We start from the raw sequence: 27,309 nt of genomic DNA, 5'->3' as shown, positions 1-27,309 counted from the left end.
TTAAATACCAGTATTCTCAAGGAATATATGTATATTTCATTTTCTTGGTTAGTTTCACCATAATCTACTCCATCCCAGGTCTGTAATCTACATATTCTCCTCCCTATTTCTTGCCCTTGAAATGCTCACATCCAATGAGTCAACAAGTTCTAAAAATTAAATATTATACCAATTCATTTTTCTTCAATTTCATTGAGACCTCTTAAATCAGGTCTTCTTAAATTCAGGTCTTTCTCATCTCTAATACAGATTATTTTAATATTTCCTTCTTTAGTTCTATGACTTTATTCCCATAAGTCTCCCTGAAGGTTTTGTAACTGCAGTTTGTCTTGTTCCTTTCCTCCTTTTCTTTTGCTCTATGCTGCTTAAAAATCTTGAATGGTCCCTACAGGTCAACCTAATAGAGCACATGTCCACTTTAGGGAAATACAGCATGGAGCTGAGGAGTATGTGAAGTGGTAGGATTAATACTGAATTGTCCTCCAAGAATGGTATTGCTCTGTTGTAATGAAAATATAACAGTTTTACTTTAAAACAAACTCCATGGAGTAAAGGACCATGAATTTAAGATTTCAAAGGAACTGCACTTGCAGCAGGCAGATCAAGCATGTCCATCCATGCTTCTCTCACATTAAGGGTCCTTTGGAGGAATCTAGTACAGTAGCTGGCACATAAGAATAAAGTTTAATTACCCATTTAAACTTCAATTATTCCAGTTGGACTTTATACATCTTTCTATGTAATGACTCAAGGAACGATAAGCTATGGGACTCTCTTCTACAGCAGCCATGATGACACTCAGCTGGTCATTTATTCTCCAAATAGGTTCAGTAACAGGGCACCATTGATGAATACTGAATCTTGATTCATTTGCAAAGCTTTCTTTCTTGTGTGGACAAGGAATTTCAAGATAATGGAAATTTCCTCTAAACATAGAGCCCTTGGTGATATTACATATTTCAAACAACAGGATTATAGAGGAAAACACCACTGGATGCAAACTATAAGGAGGAACAATTTCAAAAACAACTGCCTAAGGTTAGAAACATTAACTCTTTGCTGATTTTCAGAAGCTTCATGTGATCTGATAGAGGAAGAATGAGGAAATCTGATGCTACATGCCTCCCAAATATAACAAAGATAGCATGAACTCTTAATAATCTTGAGGCCAAGAGAGGGCATACATGAGAGGCAACTACATAAACATTTATGGATGCTTTTATAACTCCCAGCAATGCATATGAAGTTCATATCATTATCTTCATTTCACATTCAAGAAAACAATTCTGGAGAGGTTAAGTGTCTCTGAATTTGCTAAGAGAAGGTACTCAAGATGCAGTAAGTGATGGAGACAGGTGCAAGACTACTCATCATGGGAACATTTGATAAGGGGCCTGGGTTTATCTGTATCTCAGTTTTCAACAATTCATCTTGCGCATTCTGAAACATCCCGCAGACCACATGCTTCACTTCATATTTTCTTGGAAAAATGTAGTACATAAGATTTAAGGGGTAGATAAATAAAAGTAAAACGAAGTTTCAATGGCTTTCTGCTTTGTGGATGTGTTCTCTCCCATTCCTCCTCCACCCTTTGGATACACATATTTGTCTTTCAAATTTTAACCAGGGAGAATTTGTTTTAAAAAATGTTAGGGGAAAAATGGTCAGAAGCTAACTTTTGCAAGGTTTTCATATTAATACTGAGAATTAGTGTATTAAAGACTTTTCTGATGATAGTTTTCCTGTGCAAATTTACAATACAAAATGCAGTTTTCCCTGAGCCCTTGATGGAAATAATGCATTTTAAATACAAACCTAAAACAAAAATTCTGTCCATGAGGTCTAATTTACTTTAATGCCTATTTGGATGCCAGGAAGAGACTCAGACACAGCCTTTTCCCATAACCAAAATTAGCTGAGTCCACACACATGTGGATGCTAATGCAGGCAAAGTGAAATAATGCCCTAAAGAATCTATATTTGAGGCCTCTAGTAATCACACACCCAGCTATTGGATGGAAAATTAACCAATTCTTGAGAGGACTATGGCTGACAAAGCAAAGGGTCATGAAGGACACCAGGGACACACAGTTTCTAATGTACTCATCTTTTCTGGAGGCTCAGACAATCAGCTGTCTAGTGGTGAAAAATCACCTGGCTCATGGTTTTGACAGAAGCCACAGCCAAATGATTTATGTCTCTCTGATTACTAATTTTCTGTGTAGATCCACAACATTCCACATGTATTTTTAATTGCACCATAAATTTGAAATTATGAAATACACAGGATTCTCTGTCTCAAGTTCTTCCTGCCCTCATACCAGTACACAGACCTAAATCTACAGCTGGACATCATAGCACATTAGGTGAAAAAAAAAAATCAGATGACAAACAAGTGTATAGCACATGATCACAATTACAATTAGAAAATAATTTAAATGTCATCAAAACAGCCAAGAAAATTAACTTTTTTTCCTTATGCTAAACTTCAGTATTCTTAAATGTATTTCAACAGCATGAATTAATCATATAACTAAGAAAAAAGTGTGAATGCATACATGCAAAAAACATAACGGTTTTCTCCTACATAATTTCAGGAATAAGGGTTTCTTACTTTGATTCATATTAATATTTTTATATTAAAATTTCTGGGCTGTGGTTATGGCTCAGTGGTAGAGCGCTTGCCTAGCATGTGTAAGGCACTGGTTTCGATCCTCAGCACCCCATAAAAAATTTAAAAATAAAATAAATATTTCTTTCCACCATATTTCATTTATTAAAAAAAAAAAATTATAGCCAAGATCAGTGGCACATGCCAGTAATCCCTGCAGCTTAGAAGACTGAGGCAAGAGGATCATAATTTCCAAGACAGCCTCAGCCACTGAGAGAGACCATGTCTCAAAATTTAAAAATACAGAAAAGGACTGGGGATGTGGCTCAGTGTTTAAGCACCCCTGGGTTCAATCCCCATACTAGTTAAAAATATGTAATGTTTTAAACTAGCATGTATATTTTTTTTGAAAATATATAACTTTTGATTTGGAGATATAGTCAAAACAGATACAAATTCTATATCCCTCTTTTATCTTTTATAAATAACAAATAATACAGATTAGTACATCAAAGTTGTTCCACTTGTATTTACCATCGGAAAGTCATTACGATAAAAAAGCACATTTTAATCATAATGAAAGCATATCTTTAAATATAATTATGAAAATTATACTCTGCATAACACCAGTTACCATTTATTGACCACCTACAAAATACCATACACTATGCTACATGTATTAGATATGATGTTTTTAATCCCTCAACAATCTTGCATGTAGTTTTCAGCTGTACTGTTACAGGTTAGGAAGGAGAAGAAGCATGCAACTGATTTTCCTCCCAAAGAGCACTCAATTTGTAAATGGCAAGTCCTACCTATGAAGAAAGCAAAGTTCAGGCTTTTTCCAGTACAACCTTAGGTCTTTTACTGACCATATGGAACTATAATGAATACAAATGAACATATGTTTGAGGTATCAAACATTCTAAGATATGAAGTGTCAATTTGTAGTACATAATAAATAAAATATGCTCACAGCACATAATAGGGACATAAATATCGCTATCAATAAACCTACCTGTATAATAAATACAATCTCATCACCCTCCCACAGTGAACTCAATGTATTTCTAAGTGCTGCAGACCCCTTCAAATTCATATTGTTGAGCCCTAACTCCACTCTGTGATGGCATTTAGACATGAGGTCTTTGGAACACAATTAGGTTTAGATGAGGTCTTAGGGTGTAACCCTAACAATGGGATTAAGGTGTACTTATAAGAAGAAACACCATAGAGCTTGCCTTCTCACCCCATGTACCTCTGCAGCCATGTGAAAACACAAAGAAGTCAGCAAGCCAGGAAGAAAGGCCTCATAAGAACCAAGCACACTGGTACCCTGAGTTTGGACTTCAGGTCTCCAGGACAATAAGAAAACAGACTTCTGTTGTTTAAGCTACCCAACCTGTGATGCTTTGCTATGGCATCCTGAGCTTACTAAGACACTAGGATACACAAAGAAGCAGCTCCATAGGTGCCCACAAACCTGTTGGTCAGATGTGGTCATGATGCCAAGTCCCCTGTGTTCAGCCTCCCATCTGCCCATATCCATGACACTCTTTCATAAACAAGTCATTATTTGCCTTCCAACAGATCCATCCCAAGGATGCAATCTCCCATGCTCCCAAATTTATACATCTTTTTGGTGCCTGTTTCTGTTACTACCACTACAAGTGTTGACATTTAGCATTTAATTGAAAAAATCTCAAGTAGAACTGACTTCCAAAGTCCATGTGAAACACTCATCCAGCACACTGGTCTCTCAGTTTCTCAACTCTGCACACCCAGTTATCTTCCTTTATTACATTCTTCTGGTAAATCATCCACTGCTCTTCTCACTTAGAACAATTACTTCTAACATAAAATATTCTGAACACAAACTCTCTTCATTTCTAGGCCTCTTCCCCTCCCCCAGCCAATGTTTCCTTCCTCTCTCATGTCCTTTCTCTTCTAATAATTTAGTCCTTGGTCCACTTTTTAGCCATTGTTTAGCACACAACTTAAAACTCCCTTACTATATTAACATTCCACTGTGTTCACGTAAGAAACTGGTCCCTCAACATTGTTTAGAATTCTAATATGCAGCCCTACTTCACATTAGTTCTTATTCTCCACTGTGGCCTATGTGCCAAATAGGTCCACATTCTCAATTATCTTAAAGGTAGATGGAACTAAGGAATGACTACCCACTCCAAAAGGTAAGCATCTTGAGTTCACCACAGTGCCAAACAGTCAGCATAACATATGTATATGCTGTACTTATTCTTGCTGATCCCTAAAGGATTTTATTTGCCAAATCTTCTTTAAGCATAAAGAAATCTCTTTAATATTGAAGAAACCCTCTTGGTAGTGTAGCAAGTTTCTTTTTCAGTTTTCACACTACATCTCCTTTTCCATACACGGTTATGCTATGGAAGTTGCTTTCAGTGTTGTTGCAAACACTCATGCACATGCACAATTCACCAAACACACAATTCCCCTAAAATTGTTCTTGCCAAGCAGTCATACATGACTTTCATGTCAGGAATGAAAGACTCTAATTTTTCTTCTTTTCTTTATTTATATTTTATCTTCCTACACTATTTAACACTGTTGGTTCCCCATTCCCCACATTTCTTCTCTTAAGACTCTTGTATCTTAACTTCTAACAACATCACATTTCATTTCTCCCAATGTTGCCCATAGGATTTGCTTTTCCTACTTACTTAAAATTCTAGCATTCTTCCTACCTCTGTTGTAGACTTTCTTTCTACTATGTAAACCATTGTTTTTATTCTCTGAACCAAAAGTTCATATTTGTAAACTGAAACCTAAAAACCTTCATATACCTACAGTCACACCCATACCCACATATGCACCACATATCACTACGCCTGATCAAATTTTTTAGCTGCAGACCTATGTACACAATGCCTACTGACCATCCACAGCAGAAAGATCCAGAGGCAAATCAAAACATTCCCAAATTTAAAAATCATTCTTCTCCTTCAGAAATTCTACTTGGATTTATTTTGTTGATGAATAGTACAAATAAGCTGCCAAAAGGAGAAACCTGAGAATCAACATTTATACCATTCTCCTACCTGCCTCCCATAATCATTAACAGATAATGAAAGAGCATATAATTCTTTTCTCCTAAATATCACTGGAATAAGCTCTTTTCTCATTGACATCACTGTAAACTACACTGTTTACCTTTTCTTGTTTGGACACATTGGCTAAGTAACAACTCAATGCTTTCTAAACTACAGATACCATCTTGTCACCAACTCCATTGTAATCCTTCAAGGGCTTCCAACTGATCTTGAGATGAAGTACCATCTTTGGATTATAAAGTCCAGTAAGATCAGATTTAGCCTCACTAGCTTCATCTCTAGCAATTTCTGTCCCTTTTTCTTTTCTACCTCTATTCTTACAGTCTTCTAATTCTATTGCTGAACCATATACTCTCTCCTCCTGTAAGATTACCTACACACTTGAAACACTCTCCTACCCTCTCATTGTGTTCCACTAAGAAGCCTTTCCTAATAACCAGACTATATCAAATCCCTTTTCAGTAGAACCTTCTCAAAACATCGAGGCTACAAATACCACAAGAGATCAAATGTCTAAGAGTTTAACTTATCAAAAAAGAAAAAATGATGAAATCAACTGCTTAAAGTAGGATAACTTGAATATAATATCATGATTAAGAAATTGGTTTTAGCTCAAAAAACTACTGAAACAAACATAAAGACTATCCTAAGATATAAAATGTTCTTTGAGGTCCTCCAGCCCATCCTCTCATTTAAAAATGTTATCAAATACATAAGTGAAAAGTTCATGTTACACAACTAGAAACTATTAATATTAGTGGTGTAATAATATCTTAGACTTTATTCAATCCTTATCATTAGGAAAAAGAGGGATAATGGAATTAAGAAATGTGTGTTTGTACAGACTAAGCCACCCAAAAAAACAGGTCTTAGAAAGAAATTCAAGATACAAAATTGTACACTCACTTAACATTTTAATTCTCCTGACCAATCAAATCAGGTGAAAATCAAAGCATCTGCAGACACAACTTAGTCAATGAATTAAATTTTATAATATTTTCTATTTCTATTTCTGTTTATTTAAGTAGGGTAAAATGGAAAAAAAAAGTCTTATCACATGGGAGTTTCAACTTACTATGTCTAAAGCAAGAGATGAACAACTAATTTTGCTATCAGAAAGGAAAAAAAAAAAAAGGAAAGAATCAAGCATCAGTCAGAAGTCCATCATTCTGGTTGCTCAAAGATGTTTCAGCCTCACTGGTAAAGAGAACTCCACGGAGGCCACTGCATGTTTCTGCACACTTCCGCAGTTACTCTGATGCCTGAGATGCAACACGTTCTATCACCTTTCACTCTACTGTTTGCTGCCTGTGGAAAGTCAGACAAGTTTCTCATTTACAAATTAAAAAAAAAAAAAAAAAAATCAGCACACAAGGCTTAGAACATGGTGAGCACTCTATAAGTGCTACTTTTATCATTATTCTCTTGTTCAAAAATTCCTTTCTGGTGCAGATTCAGAGGTATAAGAAAATAGACTAAAGTTGGGGGATGGGTTCTGCCATGTCCAGCATGGACCAGGGAAAGGATTTCTGTCGAAGGACAGTGCCAGTTATCGATTAATCACTAAGAAATGTATCTAATTAAAGAAACACAAGAGCCAATATCTTTTTGAATGGGAGAGGGTGTGATGGATTGGGCCATGCCAAGATCTGGTCTCAAAACAAGATGGAGGAGTCCCTTTATTTATAGTTGCACAGGTAAAGGGGGACCAGGAGGGGCTGCTTCTGTGAGAAACAGGAAGGGTTGGAGTTAGGGAAGCCATTTGCTTAGAGAATTAGCATTCCCTCAGGCAGTGAGTCACCTGCACAGGGTCACCTACCCCAGGGTCTCTGAAGTAGTCTCTCATGACTGCCAGTTCCTGAAAATCAGACCTCTGTATCCCATGGCTCAGCCAAGCCTAATTCTGCTAAACATGGCTGGCTTCCCACACTAAAGGGCTGGGGATGCAGCTCAGTGGTAGGGTGCTTGCCCAGCAAGTGTGAGGGCCTGGGTTCCTATGAAGGAAGGAGTGGGGAGAAAAGAAGAGTGCAGGCATCATGAAGATTCTAGTAGAGAGACAAACGTGGAGGGGGAGTGCCTTCTCTAGTTATTTCAGCACAAGCATGAGTTGAAAATTGCGATATCTGGATACTTATCCTGTTCCTCATTTTTGTCTAATATAGCCAAGTTATATTTTCTAATAAAATTTCCAAATTAGATCATCATATCTGCTTTATAATTTCCACATCCAGTGGCATTCATTCACATTCAACAACCTACAAGAATGTGGCTCCCATTTAAAGCAGAAAAAGGTCACCAGAGGGCACTCCTATTATGTAAGGGTAAAGGGAGGCCCCAGGACAATCCCTGAACAACACTTTCTAAAAGAACAATAATCCTCTGAGAATTGCAGCACTTTGTATCCTCTGGTTTCTCTTGCCTAGCATTCCCAGTGTGGAGACTTCTCAGTTGCTATGACTGAAGGTCATGATCTCATAGATGAAGCATCTCAAGCATGTTTATTGCATTCTTATGCAAAAAAAAGAACTAAAATGGACGTCTCAATCACAATGATGCAGGAGGTCTTGTTACTTTATACATATCTCCATCAGTAAGTGCTCCTTGGATGTGACTTTCACTTTCCTTTGATAGTCCAGTTATTGGTAATGTGTCTCTCCAATCTACAAGCTTCCAGTATTCACCCCCATACCAATTCTAATAAGCTGGCCTTACCATTCTTGACCCATGTTCCAGTCACCACACTGCTTTACTGCAGGCTTTCAACATCTGTAGCATTCCCACCCACAGTCTCACCAACTGCTCTCCCTCATCTGCATTGCCCACACAGTCTTCTTACTTTCTATTTCTCACACCCCCGCATTCTCAACAAACCTGCTCATTGTAAACTTGCCTATTCTTTTAGGCTGTTACTTTGTTCCCAGATCCACTTGACTATTTCAGTTCAGGAGCACATTAATACCATAAAGTACATTTCACTCCTGCTTTTGTCAATTCTGAGCTTTGGATAATTCCTACCACCATTATAGCAAGAGAACAAGAAGTCACACATATCTCCATAGTTTGAGACATTACATTACAAAAGCTAATATACTTAATGCTAAGTCAGGTCAAAAAATAATTAAATTGCTAATGATTCCAGTGAACTAAGGTTTTATAAAACTAGTGATAAAGAAAAAAAAATGTTCCTGATACTTGTTAAAGAATGATGAGGTAGGCTTTACTCAGGATCACAACAATAAATATAGGGACCACTGCCAATGGGATTTTACAGTGGGGGAGAGATTAGACTCGAATCCAAAACAGATCAAAGGAAACGGGGAATGCATAGCCAATGAGCAGAAAGTAGAGCTCTGGAAGAAAAATCACTGAGGCAATGGTACAGATGAGCGAGCATTCTGAGGACACCAACCTAACAGGATTCTTGCTGAATGCAGGCCAGGATGATCAGACATTCCTTAGGAGATGGTATAAAGAAAGTGTTATGGTTTAGATAAGAGGTGTCCCCCAAAAGCTCATGTGTGAGATGATGTGAGAAGGTAGAAGTGATTAATCCCCTGGTGGGGATTAACTGGATGGTAGCTGTAGGCAGGCAGGGTGTGGCTGGAGGAGGTGGGTTAATGGGGGCATGCCCTTGAGGTTTATATTTTGTTTCTGGTGAGGGAAGCTCTCTCTCTTTGCTTCCTGGTGCCATATCCTGAGCCACTTTTCTCCAACATTCTCTTTCACCAAACATTGGTTCCGCCAAACATTGGACCTAGAGCAATAGAGCTGGCCATCTTATGGACCAAGACCTCTGAAACCATGAGTCTCAAAAGAAACTTTTCTTCCTCTAATTGTTCTTGTCAGATCTTTTGGTCACAGCAGCAAAAATGCTGGCTAGAACAGTAAGGAACTAAATTAGATACAGAAAATAATGATATTGAGGTGGTTAAACTGTTTATCAGGATTCTTACTGCATCTGGACAATTCAGAGACAAACACAGAAGTTCAGAAGTAACCACCCAGTTGGGAAGAAGATGGAAAGAAGCCTGACTAGTTTGTCAAGGACAGGCTCTTGGTCACTGTTCTAACTTGAAAGTCTGCGATTTTCAGACCTCTTGGAATGGATCTATAGTTCTAACTTTCTTTATTTTCCTTCCATAAGCTTTATCTTTTACATTTAAATAGTTATGAATTATCATTAACAATAGATTACAAGTTATAAATTACTCAAACCAGGCATTATGACACTATTATTGATTTTTATGTATATTTTACTTTCCCAATACACTAAAGACACCAAAAAAATCAACAAACAGGGGCACAATTTTGTGAATTGATTAGATTATGAATTTATATTTCATATGAACCCATTCTCTATTGAATTGTGTATGGTATGACCTGTTAAATTGTTCCCAGTTTTGCTTCATTCTGCTTTCTCTTCAATTTATTCTTCTCAGAATAAATTTGGCTAATAAGATGACTGATCTATTTACTGTATTAAAAACAAGGAATATTTATTTTAATATTTTATAGATGAATCATACTAACTATATAAAATATTTATAAAACTCAAGTATCCCTAAACTTTCTTAAATAATTAAATTACTACTTCTAACATTTGTAAGATGATTATTCACAAAATTAAGATATCACTTAATAACTTCTATAATTAGAATACTTTCTATTCCAATTAATTAAAAATTCTTTTCAAGATGGTTTGTAAAAATAAAGAAATTGATTCTCTCACTCAGCAGTAGTTTCAGAAATATGGTAGGTTGATTCAGGGACCCAACAATCCCATCAAGCACCCAAGGTCTTTACATTTTTATGTGCCATCTTTAATACATTTGCTTTGCCCTGGGGTTGTGGCTTAGTGGTAGATATCTCATCTAGCATGTGTGAAGCCCTGGGTTCGATCCTCAGCACCACATACAAAAAATAATAATAAAATAAAGGTATTGTGTCCACCTACAATTAAAACAAACAACAACAACAACAAAAAAGGAAAACTCACATGTGCCTTTTCATCCAATGTTCCCTTGCTAAGTATAGCAAAACCTTTTCTATGCCACTTCTCCCTAGTTCTGCCATTTTCACATAGTTGAATAAAATTGAGAGATAAAAATGTTCCCGCAATAACTAATCACTGTCAAGGGAATCAGAAACACCATGATTATTAGCTTAACCAAATCAAAATTTCACTTGAATCAGAAGGGAGATTGTCTTCTCAAGTTATGTGGGGAAGATTGAACATGTGAACAACACCAGAACCAAAAGGAGAAAGAGATGGGTTTAGGCACACAACCAATAGTATTTGTCACAATAACAAGGAAGGCGATGTGGCTCTTAGAAGTGAAAATATGCTTCTTGTAAATGGAAATGCAAGAAATGGAAAGGAGTGTCAACTTTAGGTAGTGAATGACACTGGATTTAATCCATTGTCATCCAAAGGCAATCTGGAGATCCAACAGGGTAGGGAAGCAAAGAAGTATCGATGGTTACTGAGGACCAATCGAAAGCAATATACTGAAAGAGTAATCTATTTTTGTGATCTTGAAGCTGTTGTCAATTTTCAAGTATAATACTATTACCTTGAACCTACAGAGGTGAAGGGGAAAATGTTCCCTTATTCTGTGAAGGTTCTTTTCAATCAACTGACAATGCACATATTAAGTAGGAGAAAAGTTATGCAAACTTATTATTGTACATGGGGAGAAATCACAGCATGGGAATCACACTTAAAGTGTTTAAGTCTCCAAGAAGTTCTAGGTGGTTGAAGTTTAAATAACTTCCCCAGCTACAGAGAGGAATTGAAGCTGGAATAGAAAAGGGATGGGGGAATCCTGGAGGGCAGTGATAACAGCTATGGGAGGAGGGCAGAGAAATATGCACAGGAACAAAGGTGGTTGTATTTACGTAGATAAAGTCTATTAGGTAATCTTTGGAGCTGCCCTCGGAAGATTAGATGAAGAATGTTCAGGGGAGTGTTCTGCATGTAGTTCCTTCTTTCCCCGGTGGTTAATCTTTCCTGGTTAATGAGATTTCATAATAATTGCATTCCTTCTAGGATGACAGCTTCAGAAGAAGCCGCTCCCTGAATTTGGGGAGTGAAAAAGTATTAAGAGACAGGGAGGTTGGTGGTAAGAGAAGTTCTAAGATATTTTGAGGCTGATCCTTTAGTTCAAAATGGCCATACTTTGAGGTTTGGGGCATGATTTTCTGAGCCCCTGCAGATGCACCTTCTTAAATTTAAGGTAGTCCAGATCTACTAACTGATATCTGAATGCCAAGTTCTATATGTTAATTAGCTCAAATTAACACCTTGAAAGAGACTGCATATGTCAGATATTTTGAAAATAAAATGAATCATTCATTTCAAATAAATATCAACAAAATAAAACTAAATTAAAATGAATATATCTCACAGAATTTTCAAGTCAAGCAAAAAGAAGAAAAATACATGATGATAAATTACATAATCTATATTTTAATTATAGGTCCCCTTCATAATGCAGTAAAATTTTCAGTATGCATTTAAATTTTTAATCAGTAGTGGTTAGCTAATAATCTACATTTTTAATCAAATATACAACCTTAAATAACTCTGTGATATGTAGAAAAAGAAATTTCCAAATGTTCAGAAATTTTCCAAATTTTTTTCCAGTAGTGTTCACAGAAATTCTTAATAGGTACTTATTACCAAAAAAGAGATAGAAGAACTTATTTAACACACCAATTCTTGAAATCTCAAAAATGACAGATCACCATAAGAAAATACTCCCAGCCAAATCATAACCCATCCAAATACACTAATGCAGAGAAAAAGATAAATCAGTTTTTAAAATTTACATGTTCTGAAATTTAATGAAAATGTGAAATAGAGAATACAACCTCCTGCTTGCGATTCCAATTCTACATTGTTTGAACTAAAGAAATAGAAAATAAGATGGTAATTTTTTGAAACAGTCAGTTAAAATTCTTAAATTCCTGCATGTGATTACTGATGATTATGGACATAAACATGGAGACAGAAAGGAGAGACATCTCTCTGGTTCCAAAAACCACAAGTCACTCTGCTAAACCATTCTCATGGTTTCCTGATCCTTACCTTTCCCAACTGCTTTCTGAAACTCTTTGCAAGCCTAACTCAGCTCTTCCTGTGTGCCGGTCTAAGAATCACCTCCACACATTCTTTCCATGCACTGCTTCCCCTCTTCTCTGTGCCTACTTTCTCAACATCCTCTCCAATGTTTCCAGAATTATATAGAAAAATGAACTTCTATTTAAGTTAATTTGAGATATTTCTCTGTCATCTACTAACAAAGGACACAACTACAAAAAGAACTGGTTGGGCTGGGGTTGTGGCTCAGTGGTACAGCGCTTGCCTAGCATGTGTGAGGCACAATTCTCAGTCCCACATATAAATAAATGAATAAAATAAAGGTCCATCAACAACTAAAAGCTATTAAAAAAAAAAGAAGTGATATAAACACGTGATACAACAAACACTTACTAAAATGTGCAACTGAATCATATCAGAATCATGGATTAATCAAAGCTATATTTTTCAGAATGAGAAATAAGGGAGATAACAAATTTATAACAATTTAATAGAAAATCACTGAATAAAGAATCTCATTGAATATGGAAGACCCAAAGAAAGATTTATTATATTAAGTCTAAAATATTGTTCTTTAAGGCCTCATCTGCACTATTCTAAGAAATTTCATTTTCCCAAATCAATAATATATTGCCTAGTCTATTTAATGTAAGCAATTAAGCCTATGATAATTAATGTTATAAATTTAATAGTAGCTATGCCTTTAAAAGGATTAAAGATGATTTTGGCAATGTGATAGCCCTTGCTGGTTAGATCTTAAAAGTTTTAAAGTTTTTTCTCCCATGTATCTGGAGTCATATTAATACGTGAAAACAAATAATAACTCATATTTTTAAAAACTAGCTATTCTTATTAAAAAGCAATACTACTTTATAATTCTGCAATATCAATTGACCTTTGCCATTTTAGCTAGCATTTATGTAATTTCAAATAAAATTTACTTACTCAGATATAACCCCTTAACAATTCTCTCAGTTGTATTTTGAGAGAATATACTGCACAAACAATATACACTTACCAATTATATTACCATAAAGAGCACAGGATAAATTGCTATAAAATTAATTCAATCACAAAAATATTCTTTTCAATAGGCCAAACTTTCTCTGTAATTATGTGCATTATCAATAATGATCAGCATTTATATTGAAGAACATTTTTATAATTATATTAGTTCACATAGTCAAAGGGTAATAGGAAAGTTCAACTAGCAATCAAAATTTTGTATTCACTACACAATTCTTCAAAGTAAACAAAAAATGAAATAGATTTCAGAAGATGACATGAACTTTGATCTTTTAAAGACATGTTATAAAATCTTCAATTTCTAAAATAAAACTTATCAGTACCTAAAAATCTATACTTCAACTCATCTAGGTTGAAATCTGGGTAAATGAACAAATTTGCTATTAAAAGTTTACTTTAAAACATAGCATCTTTTCTATTGTTATGGATGACTATGAGAGATACAGAAAACATAAAAACGAATTTATTTCTTATGTCAACTTCTAATTACCCTAAATTTGCATGTTTGCTACCATAGCACAGATGTTCTGTTTGCTCTTTTTTTTTTTAAGCTACAATGCTATTTAAAATAGATACCATCTTTTATAATACAAACCAAATAAGGATAGCCTGTCATCCTTCATGAAATATTAGGTAACTTTTTGAAAATATTATGTAACCAACAACATACTATGTAGCCAAATTCTTAATGATTCAGTTAGTGGACTATTTATGCTCTTAAATGACCATGATCATATCTACAAAAACAGGTCAACTATAACATCTGATTATATTATGAAAAAGCTGTGTTAACACCAGGAAAACAATATTTATTCACAATTTTCACTTCATAGAGTACCCTATCAAATTATCAGTAGTAGTTACCTTCTAAGCAGTGAATTTACCTTCTTATACCAGTTAACTGCACATCTTCCTATATACTTTGAGAAGAGTAGAAAAGGAGTCCATGAATATGTCATTATCACAGTTTGGAATCAAGAATGTGGAGAGATCTTGCCCACTATTTATCTCTTCCTTTGCAGATACAAATGAAAGCCTAAATATGCCTTTTAATTTTGAAAACAAAAACACTCAAAGATCCCTAGCAAAAATTACCCAGGAAATAATTTAATTATTAAAATTGTGCTCAAATTGTTTCTTTTTTTCTTTTTCTTTTTTTTTTAAACTGGGGATTTAACCCAGGATCCCACATGCCAGCCAAGTGCTCTACCACTAATCAATAACCCTTTTTCTTTCTCTCTCTCTCTCTCTCTTTTTTTTTTTTTTTTTTTGAGACAGGTTCTTACTAATCTGTCCAAGCTGGCCTCAAAGAACTTTCAATCCTCCAATATTCCTTCCTCTGCCTCCTGAGCAGCTGGGATAACAGGAGTATGCCACCATGCCCAGCTGGAAGTTAAGTTTCTGAAGTCTATTCTGAACCACTTCGTCAAAGGGCAAGTACTAAAGATAATATTTCAGTATATTTATATGATGTTAATAGCAAAAAAAATATATATATAGTGAAACAAAGGTATTCTTACCTAGATTAGCTTTCTTAGGTGCACTCTAGAAAATACATACTAAGTTGTTGAAAACTCTTAAGTCATTTCAATCTCTGAGATGTAGGACAAAATAGGGTGACAATCACAATTGCTACATGTTAACTCACTTTTTCATATTATATGAGTGAGATGGAGCACACTTTTCAAAACTATTAAGTAGGCAATATTGAAAGACAAAACTAATTTCAAACTTGACCACAACTATACCGTTTCAATGTAAATAGAACACTGGCACTTATTTTCCTGCACAATAAATGAATCAATTAACAGTGCTCTGATGAAAAATAATCATGCACGGTAAGCATCACTGGAGTGGCTGAAAACATTTTCAAAGCATAAAACAAATACAAAATTAGCAAATAACAGAGCCTGTTCACACTCTAAACACTGTCTTCTAAATCTTACTCTGGAAGAATGATTTTTAATCACTCTTTTAAAAAATAGAGGTCTGATTTCAATTTTCTATCTCCACTCTTTGGAAGCAAAGGGATTTCCATGTTCAAAGTTTAGACCATTTTTCTTCTTCCAATTTGGAAACATTTTAGGCTCCCATAGGAACCGACTTAAGCTTCCTGTTCACTAAATACATTAAAACAAACACTATTAGATCCACCAGGCTCTAATACATTCAGGGACCAGGGTTCATGGCAGTCATGCAATTGGCTTCTGTAACTACCTTTGAATTCATTATTATACTCAAATGAAATAATTTTTTATACTTTAGAGGTTTTAGAAGAGAAATTGCAATACTGCAGATCCAGTAACAAACAAATCACTGTGCTAAGAGAGTTTAAATAAAAATCATCATTTTCATTCCACCATGGAAAAAAAAGATTAAAAAAAAAAGACATTTCTTACATTAAAATTACCACAGACTATCATTGAACATTCATTTGTTCTTTGATGGTTCAAAAAAATACTCATAGTGTTAACTATAAATTCAACACAACTATCATATCACATATACTTCTGCTTTTTATATATTCATGAAAATGTAAAGTCTAATAATAAAAGTTATTATTAAGCTTATTGACGTAACATTTTATTCTTTAAACAATTTATTAATACATATTCTGCTTTCTGTACTTGATTGACCTTTTCACCTGAAAGAGTTAAGTTAAACATTAATGAGTATAGCATAATGCATTGAGCTATAAAAATAGGTAATATATTTCACTGACTGACATATAAAACTAAAAATTGAATGTTTCACAAGTATCTTGCATGGATCAACAATTAAGTTCATAAATTATAGATGGCAATATAAACAATAAATATGTTGGTACAATGCTTAAGAAATAAAATAACGTACAAATCAACAGATCTGAGAAGTTCAGTTCTGAGATTTGAATACAGGACTAACAATTCAAAATAAGCATGGAATAAATATTGGTTGAATAAATAAATAAATAACTGCAAAATCTATGTTCTAAAGTCTTAAGGAAATAGTTGTGGCTATTGGGAAACAAAGTTTATAAATCATAAATGTATTTTAGTTTCTTAAGTGTTATTTCTGAGAAGAATTCAAATTCTACAAATATATTTGTTAACTTCTCATAAAGGCAAAATTGAGCTGAACTTTTAAAATAACTGGTTTCAAATATAAATATAAACTGAAATAAAAATAAATGAATCTGCTGATCATTCTTTTCTGTTTGAGATAATGACTCAGCCTTAACCATAACAAAATCTCACCCAATATCCTCAAAAATAAAAGTTTATGATTAAATTAGTTATGATTAAAATGTACAAGTCATAATTTTTGCAAATTAAATATAGATGTCATTATAACATGTATTTGAGATATAAACATTTCTGTTTTATCCCCATAAACTCAATTGAAGTCAATTAAGTCAGAAGTCCTTGTGACCTTTATGTCTAAAAGTTTATTAACATTATTTCATCTCTTTAATTCTCACAGTAAGCTTGTAATTATGTAAAGGAAAGTTTCTTTACTTTGCAAGTGGAAAAACTGAAATCACACAGTCAAGGAAAACACTTTGCAGAGGGTGATTCATAAAGTCAATCTCAGAGAGCAGGATGATATTCACAACCTCAAACTCAGGAATCCAAAAATACAAACCACATTTGGTTTTTTTTGTTTTTTTTTTTACCATCCAACTCCCATACCCACAATAGTACCCTCCCTGAAAAGCAAAAAAGTAGACATGAAATATAAACAACTTTAATATGTAAAAAAAAAAGGGTCTGAATCCCAGATAAGGCTTTGAGTCGTGGTCAGTCTGAAATTGGAATCTTTTAACTATTGGGCAAATGTGTGAAATACTAAGATAGTCCCAACTTCTACTTCTCCAGGTGAAAGAGCAAGATCTATTTATCGAGATTACTTCTGAAACACAAGGAAGACATGCTGGATGGGTTTTTTCACTTCGACTCCATGACCCAAATCTGTGCTACTTGAGAATACCTAATTGAATTATTCAATTTAGGTAGAAAACCATCTGCTCAAAGCCCAAGTCTTCAGTTCTTACTGGTCATGAAAACAAAGAAGTAAGGTCAAGGTCAAGGGACTGAAGTTGCAGCTAATGTAGTCCAACTTAGGGAGACAGATAGCAACAAAGTGTGAACATTTGCACAATATCATCAGAACAAACAGCATCAGGACCCCCCAGCTATTCCACTGCCACACTGATAAGCAAGGGTCCAACTTCCCGCCTCCAACCCTTCTTAGACTCTCCTCAGTCATGTTCGACTGCAGTCTATATTTTTTTAAATTTTTTATATTTTTGCTTTTTCCCAAGAAGACTGATATTAGTCACCTAAAATTTTTCATTGTAAAAGAAACCCCTTGTTTAAACCCAAGTAAACCAATAGCACCCTTTCCAATTATCCCCTGCAACTTCCCCAGTTTCTTTCATGCCTGGCTACTGAGCTCAGGCTAGTTTGGCTGCCTGCCAGATTCCTCTCTTCTTTCCTTGTCAGTCGTAAAAACTTGGAAAATACTCCTGGACAGCTCAAGGAGACCTTTTAATTATGCAATGGAGCAGTACCTTAGCCTATCCGGGGTTTTCAGTAAGGCTTGTACTCACCAGCAACTACATTCTTCTAATTGGTGGGTTTTCTAGTAAGGCTACTCGTTTATATGGGGGAAGGAGAGAAAAACTGGCAGAGAAAGGAAGCAATTTGCAAATCTGAAGATTTTCTAATTCCTCTCAGTTCCCTACATTCTAACATCCACTCCATCTCCTAATCTGCCCTCCTTTTAGGACCTAATCATCCACGTGATTAAAGACACAAAACCATCAGTATCCTGATCTCCTAGTAGCCCTAGAAATTAATAGGACAGTCACACTAAAACACTCTCCAAAACTTTTTATTCTTAAATGTTGGTGCACCATTTCTTTTAAAAGCGGGCACAACATTAAATTATTAAAGCTTTCCTAATCGATTGTATTACATTTTGTCAAACTTGCAACACTGAAAGACTGCACGTGAATGTCTGATTGCGATAGCAAATAAGACAAACTCGGTTGATTAATGCCTCTAAGAGCCAGAGGGGTCCTTGACCGCCAGCCCTCAGAGTTTGCCCCACGTACCTAGTGAACCCGCCAAGCCCAACACCAGCTACGTCTTCCTTACTCTACCTTGGCACGCTATTTCCAGCTGCAGCATCCAGCTTCCTGTTCATGTCCCATTCAACATTGTAAACACATTCCAAGAAAACCAGCCTGCCCAGAGTTCCCTCCCGCACACAGGGAAGTCAGCGCGGCAGCCCCAGCAACCTCAGAATAGAGAACCGACTGCGCCGGCTTGGGATTCGTGTAGTGAGGGAGTAAGGAGTGAGGCCACCCGGAGGTGGACCCAGGCAAGGTCTCAACATCCGCCGCGCCTGGCGCCCCTCTAAGTGCAGCGCCCTCCAGCAGAGCTACTTGACCCAGCCAGGAGGTGACCATGTGGACACCGCCCCGGAGTGTGGGCCCTCCCTGTTCTGGCCTTTAAAGTGTCCGCGGCCGGGCCTGGGAGCTTCGCGCCTCCCCGCCCCCATGCCCACATTTTCCCCTGAGCCAACAAAAGGGAGGCTGCGAAGGAAGAAGTTCGCTCTTAGGTTTCCTCGCTGTGACCTGGTAATGACTTACTTGTCCGCTTAGCGGCGAATGGTCCACGCACCGTCAGCCGGACTGGTCCAATGGTTCCCCACAGCCTCCTTCCAGCCCCGGCGCACCGGCCCAGCCACTCGGACCAAAGTTACCACAAAAGGCTAAGAAAGGCTTCAGGAGCCCAGAGAAAGCTGCGCCCCCGACCTCGTAGAGCTCCTCCATCATTCCCCAAGCGCTGCCATAGCAGCCGTCAACAGGTCTTAGCCTGCTCTCCTGCTGGACGACTCCCTGAGCTTTTCGCTGTCCCAATTTTTGCAACCTGCCGGGCACAGGCGACGCGCAGCCCCGCGCCCTCCTTCCCCAGCACCGGTGGCCGAGGCTGACCACCGCCCGCCGCCCCACAGGATGTCTGAAAGATCACACGCTACCTGGCTGGAGTCTGGGCTCGCAGCCAGGGAAGACCCCAGATAAATCACGGTCTCTCCGTACCTTGCCGAGTGATGCAGCGGGTCAGGCTTCGGGCAGGGGCGTGGAGAGCTGCTGGGTCTTCGGAGCTCGGCGATCTCCGCTCCAGCACAGCCCGGGCGCCTTTCCGTGGCCGAGAGGGAAAGTTTCTCTACGTCAACACAGCGCTGGACTCGGGACCCTCTGACTCGGGTCCCCTCCCTCTTCGCGCTCTCTGCCCCCTCCCTCTTCTTCCTAATCAGCTGAAGCAAGAACTGGCGCTGGTAGTGGCCGGGGCTGGGGCTCGGGACGCCGGGTCGCTCCCGCCTGGGAACGCGGGGCTCCCCCTCTCGGCCAGAAGGAAACTCTTACAGACTCGGCTTGAGCACTTCTGGCGGTCTCCTTGGACACTTCCACACGGGACGTCTGTGTTCAATCCGCTGATTTTCTTTCTTTCGTCTCCAATGGTGGTTTTCTGTGGGCGCACTGGGCAACCCCGCGTTTGCACTCAGAATGGAGAGGCCTGGGCCCAATGTGAAAGAAGCGGGTCTGCAGAAGGAGGGGCGGTACCTTACTCTGTCCTTAGCCTGGACAGAAGCAAAGCACAGCCCCCCACTCCACCCCCACCCGCGCCGCGTTTCCTTTTGAACCTCCTCCCTGAGCAGCCGGATCACGACTGTTCGCCTGTGTGTTTCCTAACACAATTTTAAAACACCTCTGCAGCTTAATAGGGGGAAAATGTCAAAAGAAAAGCACAAATATGGGTAAGACATGCCTTCTTCACACCCTTTATCAAGAAAACATTGACACAGTTGTTGCTGCTGTTCTTGCTGCACCACTACAGACTTTTTTCTTATTTTTCTCTTCATCCTGTAAACTCAATCTGAAGCTCTGAACTTTGTTATGCCTTTTTTTAACATGAAAACTGCCTCAACCACTAAATCATTATTATTTGCTCCATTCAGATGTTTAACTCAGAATTTAGGACTTTTGTATTGAGTTTGAGTGGAAACACTACTAAACATCCTTACTGCTCTGTGGGGGAAAGGGGAGAGAAGTCTCATACAACCGATTCTTAGGGAATAAGAGGACCTTTAAGAGATACTTCTCAGAATTTTGTTTACTAAATTTTAATTGGAATGTGAAAATAGATAGCAAAAGGGACGGGGAGGGTGTTTTACAGTTTAGCATTTATAATGTGTTACACTGGTAGCCAGGGCTTGCAGTCAGACAGGCCAGATTCCATTGTAGACTCCATCTTTACTAATTCAGTTGCCCCAGGACACTCTACCCAATTTCAATTCACAGAATCATAGTCACTTTTGCAGAAGTTAAAGTAGGATCTGGCAGAGAAGATAATAAAAAATTTGGTTCTACATGTTTTACTGTAATTAGAAGTGGATGGATGATACTGGAAATTTTCCCCCAAAGACCTTGTAACTGTCAGTTTTCTTCTCTCTGAAACTTTCCAATTAAGAAACACGCAACTTCACAATTTTTAAATGAAACTATCTTTGGGACCACCTAACTCCAGCCAAACTCCCTTATTTCAAATACAAAGTAAGAGAAGCCAATAATTTTAAGTGATTTTCCCAACATTTCTTGGTTGGGAGATATTAAAGGTGGGACCAGAAATTAGGCCTGTGGAGACTTTTTGGCTAGTGGTCTTCATTTAACTGTTTTCCCATTTATCACAATGAAGCACATATTAGAATTATTATAATGAATTACTGTAAGGACAGTGTTAGGTGTTTTTCCTATAAATAACTATTGAACAATTAATCTATGAACAATCACTAAAGTTTAAACAACATTGCTTACATGATCACTTATTATCAACATGATTATAAAAATAAAAACAACGGTAGCCTAATTCTTAGGAACAAGAAAGTTGGCCAGATGATCAACTCCATTGTATACTTACAAATACGTGTTTTTGGTTTTGTTTAGAATACAGTAGTAAAAGATTCTAAAAAGAATTCTAAACTCCCAAGAATACACAAGCAAACAACTAGAGTGTGCTAACTCCAGCCTGAGAAACACTAGATCTATACATACATACATCTCTATCTAAACCAGTACAGGATCAAAGAACAAATCAGATTGCAGAGATCAGACATTGTTCATTCTGTCCAATAAATTAATGGAAAAGCTCATGTTTGGGAACTTTTAAAGCTAGGACCAAAAGTTAGGTCTGTGAATATTTGACCCATGGTCTTCTTTTAACTGTTTTCCCCTTCATTACAACAGTTAAGCATACATTAAAAATCATTTTAATTTAAAAAAATTAAATAAAATAATCATGTACTTATCTTTTATTCATTTTTCTCTAAAATCCTTTTAAGAGAAGTATTTTTAAACACTTTCTCACTCAACTCAATGTTGAGAGTTGCCTGGGCTTTTATAGAACTTACTCCTGAATTCTCAGAAATAAGAGCCTATGTCCTTCCTCTCAGTAAGAATTCCCTAATACTCCAGTCTGCTCCTCAATTAACTGCTGAAACAACTTCCTGAAGATAGTGCATAGCCTTTCCTGTCGAGGTCTATGCTCTCTTTCCACGAGACTTAAAAACTATGGCTAAAAAGTACATCTAACATGGGTGAATGAATGAGGATGTGCCAATCTCTATAACTATTTTTTCCAAATCATTGCATACAGTGCAAAAAATAATTTTTACATTTTCTACCAATGTTTTAAAAGTCCCTAGACTTGCAATTGCTTTGTAATTTTTGTGACCTGACTTTTGATATGAACAGCTTTATGAAATGGCTTAGAGGAATAAAATCTCAAGGATATCAAGTTTTTAACAACACAACCAAACAGAACAAGATTTCAAATCAGATTTATATAACATGCCCCAGGAAGTGAAGAAAGGAGATGCCAAGGAGAAGGGTTGCATAAACCAGGCAGGACAGCACCATTAGAACATGCCAATTCTACCCATTTCAAATACATTTGATTTCCATTTGAAAATACTTCACATTCATCATAGTTGCACTTATGTTGATAAAAACTCAGCAACCTTCTAATTTTTAAATTAATTTTCTTTCTCAAGCCAGTTTGAAATTTCTCTTACTTGAACTAAAAGGACATCAACTAAGGCTGAAAACCTCCTGTTATGTTCAGAATAATAATTTTATTGTTGATTATTATAAACACAAATAAAATATGCTAATTGTTAACTCTATTTCTGCAAATGTATCATAAGAAATAAAAAAAAAACAAAATGGAATTAAAACCTCAGTCATGTTAACTGAAAAGAGGGCAGGCTCCTGTGTGTTACTTGCAACAATGACCAAATATCTCTGGAGTTCCTAGGGGATCTGGATTCTAGTATTAATAAGTGTTATACTTTTTTTCAAACTTCTATCACTTTATCTGCAATTCTAAAAGCTCCACTTTATTTTGGTCTTCAATTAAGAATAAGAAACACATACATTAAAAAAAAAGAAAATTAATAGAGGCAAGTGCAATAAGGGAAATATCACCTGCATTCTCCCCGCTAAGAGTACCTATTGCTCATATTTGCTCTATCCCCTCCAAGGTTTGTTGAGGTCTCTGAGAGACTCTCCAATAGATAGCATCCCTTAAATGCAATCTTCCATGATTTCTGTTTTTTTTTTTTAAGTAATATTCATAAAGACAAAACCTAATGTTACAAAACCTAATCACCTATGTTTTCACTCAGTATTATGTAGTTTTGCTTTTGCTTTCCATTTATTTTCATGTGAAGTATAAAGATAAGGCTTTTTCCTCCTCCCTCCCCAAATAGTATCAAGGTGTCTAACACCAGGTACTGAATAACCCTTCATCTGGGGCTTTTAGAAGTAATTTTCCTCACATGCTAACTTAGAAATAAAATATGGTCTGTCTGTGCAGAACCTCCAGATGTGGTCAAATAGTAATGCCTGATGAAATGAGACTGCTAAAAAAAAGTCCATAACCCATAGAAATTCAGCTGAGATCCCTTGCCATTCAAGCCAGTGGAGCCTTGGACCCTGGAGAAAGTGCTACCTTTTCTAACTGCAAAGCCATCCTCAGCCCTAGCCAAGGATCTACAGAGCAGGTGCTCTGGGTAGAGTGTTTCTAATTTGACAAAGGCACCATATGAACCCACAATAGAGTTTTCTCATTTATCTGTGGACACATTCATTCCTACAATAGAACATTATCAATTTCACCAGCCTATAGTTGTTTAAAATTTCCATTGGGACACATCCTCCTCATTATTTCTTCCTCTTTAGAAAAGTTTTGTCATATTCTTTCAAGTTTATCTTTCCTAATGAACTTTGGAATCACTCTTAAGTTTTCTTATTGCAGCTTTCTCTTCGCTACCTTTGACCCCAAAACTCTTCTATTAGAATTGTGTTCAGCTTATATCTCAATTTACTTGAACTTAGTTCATTATTCATTTTCTTCTTTCCATCCTGAAAGAAGGTGCTTTGCCATCTTGAGAACTAACTTTTGTATCTATTCATATCAATCCCTAAATCACCACTCATTTAGTTCCTTGTTAAGTGAAAAGGCCATTTATTATTCTATAAGAACTGCAGAACTTATTATTCTGTAAGAACTTATTCTATAAGAACACAGATAATAGCTGGAACACAAAAGCACTACATTAAAGTAGAAATACAGGAAAGTACAGATATACTTCTAGTTTCAGCACATGTGCATTCTCCAGATGGTGCTGAGTGAATGTTTTATGTGGGGTCCAGCCATAAACAAAAGAGAGCAACTCAGATCCACTTCATGAGAAGGCCTGGCTTACTGACCAGGAGTGTTCTCCTGAGGCATGCTGCCCTACCACAGCATATGCAGACCTGGAAAATTTGCTCAAAGCAGTTTTATTGTCATGACAAACTGCTGAGTTTAGAAGATATTTTCTTCATTCGAAGACTCACATACTTAAAATACAAAAATAGAACAAGAACTTTAATGCAAATAGAATTATGTTGTTTATTCCTCAATAGAATAAGAAATAAATGGTCTAAAAATGATTTGGGGTCATAGAAAGCTTTATATTTGAAAATTGTGATTTGCAGTCTTTTAGCTAGAATGCTAATTTCTTAATTCCTCTTCAAAATCCTATATCAGAATTTCCCCATGCCTGATGATAGGGACTGAGAGAAAAATGAAGCAAAGCAAGCCACCTATACGCTTGAGCCTGACATAATGTGATTTGGGAAAATGTCATCATGCTTTAAAATGTAAAGGGGACATTGGTTCCTATCTCAGCCTAACAACAAAAGACATTCTCTCACTGAGTATCTTTTTCATTACAGGGGTAAAAATAATTCTAACAGTGGCTTTTCTGTTAAAGGCAATCTGTGGCAAGAATTGCCAGAACTGGGACTTGTCATGTTGATTCTGAGTCAACTATCTCTCTGGCTTGGCAATCTGAGAATATACAGAGATAAAGTGTTATCAGCTCAATGGAAATTGGCAGGTTTACAAAGGGTGTGACTGCACAAGACCATTGTTCAGTTTCAAAAATGAAAGCCTCCCAAAGCAATTTCAGATTACAGAAATCTTCCACATGTGCTGATGGTGCAGGTAAGCATCATCCTTTTCCACATAAAAGTAAATTCCTTAAGACTTTTAAGGGGACACTGCCATCTGTAAATACAATATTGTTTGAAAAACTGCACATTATACAATTCAAGAATATAATACATTTTCATACCAATTAACAAAATTAAATTGTTTGATTGAAACTTTTCTTTTGTACTGTGCCATGAGTTTCAGGCAGAAGTAATAAAATGTTAATGTATTTATGGATTTATCTCATAAAATCGCTCTTAAAGTTTCAGTAAACCCTGGCAGCTTCCAATATTTCTTTTTCTTTTTTTCTTACTTTCTTTCTGTTTTTTTTTTTTTTTTCTTGGTACTAGGCATTGAACCGAGGGGTATTTAACCACTGAGTCATATCCCTGGCCCTTTTTATTTTTTATTTTGAGACAGAGTCTGGCTTGGTTGCCTAGGACCTGGCTAAGTTGCTGAGGCTGGCTTTGAATGATCCTCCTACCGCAGTCTCAGAGTTGCTGAGATAAAAAGCATGCACTACCTTGCCTGATCCAGTCCTCAGACATTTCTTACAAAAGTGAAGTTGAGGCGGTTGATTTTTGAAGGAAACTACATAGCATAAATTCTTTTGTTGTTATTTTGTTTCCTTTGCTTTTTCATGTTTTATTTTTTTTTTGAAACAGGATCTCAATGTATTTCCCCAGTTGGTCTCAAACTCATGAGCTCCAGGAATCCTCCTGTTTCAGCCTCCCTAGTAGCTGGGACTAGAGGTATGTGCCACTGGGCCCTGCTAATATCATGAAGGTTTTTTGTTTTCTTTTTTCCTTTTTATTTTTGCTGCATTGGGGATTGAATCCAGGACCTTGTGTGTACTAGGCAAGCACCTACCACTGAGTTATATCCCCACCCCGTAGCATGAAGTGTTAAAGCATGAATTTTGAGTCAAAATATCATGAATTAGAAACTGTGTCCTTCCATTTATTGAGTGTGATATCTTGGATAAGTAACTCCTCCTCCTTTAATAATAATTTTCTCATTTCTAAACAAGAGTTGTCAAAATTAATTGAATTCGTAATTGTGGAGCACTTAGCATAGTCTTCCAATAAGTATAAAATCCATGATAGTTGTACAGGGAAACAGGTAAAGTTATTAAAATTTTAGATATGCTAATGTTAGTTTGTCTTGAAACTGAATCGATATAAGCCAAAATAAAAGGGAAACAATAACTGTGTTTAGAAACCAAACCATGGCTGTAGATTTTTCTTTAAGGAAGTAAGAAATACTCCTTGTGTTATTTTTACCAAGAAAGAAGGATTTTACTTATTCATATACTTATTTTATTTGGTAACTAATTCAGTTATTGGCAGCTTTCTACCAATGTCCTTCTTCTATTCCAGAATCCCACATAGCCTTTACATCTCCTACTTTCTTTTAATTTGTGCTGGTTCCTTGACCTATCCTTGCCTTTCATGACTTGAATACTTTTGAAGGGTATTAATTGAATATTTGTAGAATGTTGCTGAAGCTGAAATTATCTGTTTGTCTGCTGTTCTCATGCTTATGCTGGGTTATGGGTCTGGGGGGAAACATGAATATCCTTCCCTTTGTATCATATTGGGGTACATAATGAGCTCACAATGATGACACTGACTTGGTGAAAGCAGTGTTTATCAAGTTCTCCAAAGTAAAGCTACTATTTTTCCCTTTGTAATTAGTACATATTGAGGGGGCAGAGGGGGATGTAATTGAGACTATGCAGGAAAAGTGTCCTGTTTCTCCTTAAACTTTCACCCATTAATTTTAACATGCGTTGATGGAGCTTGCAATTATTACTTTAATGTTCTAATAGTAGTTTTTCTTTCATTTCCTTTCACTATTTTGGCATTAGCAATTAGAATTATTTTGTAA

General features: G+C 36.6%; 1 protein-coding gene across 10 annotated transcripts in view; it reads right to left on the bottom strand.

Moving 5' to 3' along the window:
• Gulp1 (GULP PTB domain containing engulfment adaptor 1) overlaps positions 1-20,510 on the bottom strand; it is a 268,650-nt gene extending 248,140 nt beyond the window's left edge. For 2 of the 10 annotated variants that reach the window (XM_047544374.1, XM_047544381.1), the window contains exon 1: positions 19,920-20,507. The gene's annotated coding sequence lies outside the window, so the exon portion shown is untranslated. Of the gene's footprint in view, positions 1-18,977; positions 19,230-19,469; positions 19,853-19,919 lie in introns of those variants that run through there. The other 8 variants (XM_047544376.1, XM_047544375.1, XM_047544379.1 and 5 more) reach the window with 7 other exon arrangements.
• Between the last annotated feature and the right edge of the window lie 6,799 nt (positions 20,511-27,309).

This window comes from Sciurus carolinensis, chromosome 3, assembly GCF_902686445.1.
Source record: "Sciurus carolinensis chromosome 3, mSciCar1.2, whole genome shotgun sequence".
NCBI lineage: Eukaryota > Metazoa > Chordata > Mammalia > Rodentia > Sciuridae > Sciurus > Sciurus carolinensis.
The sequence above is the reverse complement of the archived record's forward strand: the minus strand, read 5'-3'. Positions and strand labels throughout refer to the sequence as shown.